The sequence below is a fragment of the Mandrillus leucophaeus genome, unplaced genomic scaffold (genome assembly GCF_000951045.1).
Source record: "Mandrillus leucophaeus isolate KB7577 unplaced genomic scaffold, Mleu.le_1.0 Scaffold639, whole genome shotgun sequence".
Lineage (NCBI taxonomy): Eukaryota > Metazoa > Chordata > Mammalia > Primates > Cercopithecidae > Mandrillus > Mandrillus leucophaeus.
Window position 1 is genome coordinate 681,404 of NW_012106908.1, and position 4,096 is coordinate 685,499.

The window sequence follows — 4,096 nt, forward strand, 5'->3', positions numbered from 1 at the left end:
TTGTTTAAAGACCAAAAAAAAGCATGTCCTTAAAACTGTAGTCACATTCTTGGTGCTCCCTTCACTTTGTTTGGGTATTAATACTACTCTGAGACTGCCATGGGACCACCTGTTCCAAAAATATTCTTTGATGTGGATTGAGTAGTTTTTACTGTGAGTGTTCTACCAAGATAAACATAGAATTTATTGCCTTTCACAGTAATAAGAAGATAACATTGTTAAAGAAGGTTTCAGCCAGGCATGGCAGCTCATGCCTGTAATCCCAGCACTTTGAGAGGTCGAGCAAGGCGGATCACGAGGTCAGGAGTTCAAGACCAGCCTGACCAACATGGTGAAACCCCATCTCTACTAAAAATACAAAATTAGCCGGGCGTGGTGTTACACACCTGTAATCCCAGCTACTCAGGAGGCTGAGGCAGGAGAATCACTTGAAACGGGGAGGGCTCACTTGCAGTGAGCCGACATCATGCCATTGTACTCCAGCCTAGGTGACAGAGCAAGACTCTGTGTCTCAAAAAAAAAAAAAACAAACAAACAGATTTCTTTGGTTGACTAACAATTTTTCATTGTTCTAATGGGTGTCTTCCTCCTTCACAAGGGAGGAAGATCCTCCAAAGTTTCTGTGAGTATAATCTTATAACTGGTGTTTTTGTTAAGAAATAATTAGGAGTCATCAGGCACTCCATTGTTTAAGTTCACAAATTTTAAACATTTTTTTTTTAAGATTTACTTCCTCATTTTGGTGGGTACAGAAGGCTAAAAAGTGTATTTCTGCCATCTTAGGGGGATAGAAGGTTTGGCAACTCTCTCTCCTTTGAAGGTCCTGGAATCATTTATTATAATATATACCATTTAGTATACATGTTGGCTGTCTGAATGGGAACATACCCATGAGCATGCACATGTGCTTACAAACATGTTCATTCATTTAGTAAAATTAAGAATGGAAGCAGGCTGTTTTTAGAAAAAAATATTTGAGGGCTGAGTTCCCTCTTTCATTCATCCCATGAGGGTATTACTAGGGGGTTTAATATATTTGGGTTAATGATGAGGGGGAAAAAATAGCATCCTTTTGGGGAAATAGAACCAGACACAATTTAAAGTGGGACCCAAATCGAAACATAATTCTTTTATGAAACAAATGTTTTATTTTCTGTTTGTCACATGGATGCCATCTGAATTTTAAAAGAAATCTAGGCTTCCTCTTATCCTTTATGGTTTTTTTTAAAAGCAAGAAGTCAGAGACTTTGTACATCTTGATTAACTCTTATGTTTGAGCCATGTGTCACAAGTAATTAAATTATAAATATTCTAAAGAGTAATTCGTGCACACTCTAACACTCTAAGGGCTTTTTAAATTTTACACAGCTTACCTTTCTTTCTGAAGAAAGTCCTCACAAAGATAGATTATATCAGTTTCTCCATTGGTGATGTATTCCAGCAATAAACATAGTCCTAGAATTGTAGAACGTGCACTGCCGCACTCTGTCCTGACAGACAGTAGACAAGGTTTATAATTTTTTTCTATGGGGCACTAAAAATACCCTAGTATTTCCTTTAACTTTTTGCACTGACAGGTCTAAAGCAAAGCCACAGAGGCTGCTTTTGCTCAGTAAGTATTGTTAATGCTGCAGTGCATATTAAAATTTCAGAAAACCCAATTATATACTGTCTAGGTTTGGATAGCTCTCATTGTTAGTATCCTAAATCATCTAAAGGCTTGTTTTCTTTCTTTTTTTTTTTTTACAGACCTAACTACCATAATGAATGCTGCATATTAAGAGAAACCACAAGAAGGTTATATGTTTGGTTGTCTAATATTCTTGGATTTGATATGAACCAACACATAGTCCTTGTTGTCATTGACAGAACCCCAGTTTGTATGTACATTATTCATATTCCTCTCTGTTGTGTTTTGGGGGGAAAAGACATTTTAGCCTTTTTTAAAAGTTACTGATTTAATTTCATGTTATTTGGTTGCATGAGGTTGCCCTTAACCACTAAGGATTATCAAGATTTTTGCGCAGACTTATACATGTCTAGGATCCTTTTATCAAGGCAGTTATGATCATCATTTTCCTGCCTTGACCCCACCATCACCAAACACTCAGTTAAATATAAATTAACATTTTTTAGATGACCACTCAACATAATGCTTAAGAATGGAATTTCCTCTCTTTGACAGACCCAGGAATTAATTCCTAAATACATAATGTTGGTATATTGAAGACGAAATTAAAATTGTCCTTCAGTTTTGAGGCCATGTGTAAAGTTTAACCATATTGTAAAATATCTATTCCGTATTAGAAATAGCTAGTTGACAGCTTATACTTCTCAAAATTCATATTGTTATGTACACAAACTAAGTTTCTATATGTGAAGTTAGTGAGTCTTTTTGTGTTACTCCAAAATAAAGGCAATGATTTATTTTTTCCCAGTGCCAATACAATTTTGAGCTAAGCACTCAAGGTGGATACTTCACATTTTAAAGCTGGAATCAGCAACAGCCCTATGGGAAACCAGACAAAACATTGACTTTTAAATGTAGACTTTTAAAATAAACTGTTTTCTTTTGGAACTACAATTAGAATAGTTAATATTCATCCATAAACCATTATTATGTGTACATTATTGTTGCTATTGTGATAATAGAGAATTTTATTTATTTTTATGCCAGCTTATATTGTGAGAACACATTTAGTCAGTTTGGGTTTTATCAATCCTGTTAATGCTTGTCCTTGGAACATCTTTCGCGTATTCAAGGTTTGTAGTTGAAAAGTTTACTGTAAAAAAATCAAAAACAAAAAAATGTATTGTTTTTACAGAATAAATTTATTGGAATGTGTACTGGGAGTAAGATTTGAGGTTGTAAGCAAACTAAGTTAGTGTAATTTGGCTTCATATATGTAATGTGAGGTATTAATGTAATTCATATATTAAAGCAAAAATTGTTCACAGCAAGCTGACAATAGAATCAAGTGCAGGTGAGGGTTTTTCTTTCTTTTTTTTTTTAAACACTCGCTGGGTTTTAGATTATTTGAAAACACTGTAGGGGATGAAGGGGAGATGACTACATGATTTGCTTACACATGCATATTTACCAGCCCTGTGGACCCTAGATTTTGTAACTTGATATTATCCATGCATTGATTTGTATCCCATTTTCTTTTGGTTTTCTTTGTGAGAGCTAATAAAAACATGAGAAAATGTGAGCAGACCTAAAAGCCTAGGGCCATTAATGATGATGATGATGATGGCAGCTAAGGGTATGAAAGCACCAGTCCATTGATCATTCCAGGGCACAGTGAGGAGGTGGCTGTTTGTATTTTTGGTGTGTTTCTTTCATTTAGTAAATACTGATTTTCTCTAGTATATTCAACATACAATCCCAAACATGGAAAGTTCATAAAAAGATAGTAGGGATGTCAATCTAATACTTTTTCTTTAAAAGATACTTTTTAATTTTGAATATTTGAATGTATTTTTAAATTAATGAAATTTAATTAATTCATCAAAAGGCCTCTTCATTGCTCACACTGAAACATAAGGGGAATGTAGATGACGTTTTGAATTGGAATATACAACTCACAAATTTTGTTTAAAAGCAATTTTATGTGTATATATGAAATGTTTCAAATTTAATAAGATTTGTCTTCATAAGAGGCCAAAAATAATTTTATTAAAAACATACACAGAAATACAATAGAAATATTTTCAGCCACCACTAAAACAAGTGTTCATTAAGGGTAGAGATAGTTATTGATTCCTATTTAGCTATTTAAATTCACACAAAAAAATTTAGTAAAAGTAATTTTCTTAAAACAGCAGCAAATAATGAACTTTCCTTGGGAAAACATTTTTCAAACAACATTTACAAATATTCTGATGATTTGCCTTTTATATTGAAGTTAATAATGAAGCATATTCATCTTATTTGCAGAAGTTATTTCTGCAGTCTGCATTCACTGTTTTGAATTTTTTAATATGAACAGGCCATATTCTCTATATTCTCTTTTGAATAATTTCATGCTCACTACTGTTGACACTAAATTGTAATTTTTTACACTTATAATTATTTCATATGTCAAACAGAATA

At 33.3% G+C, this 4,096-nt stretch overlaps 1 protein-coding gene across 1 annotated transcript in view; it reads left to right on the forward strand.

The window, feature by feature from the left end:
* Positions 1-4,096, forward strand: part of LOC105554291 (hepatoma-derived growth factor-related protein 3) — a 75,550-nt gene that overhangs the window by 49,573 nt on the left and 21,881 nt on the right. The window lies entirely within an intron of this gene.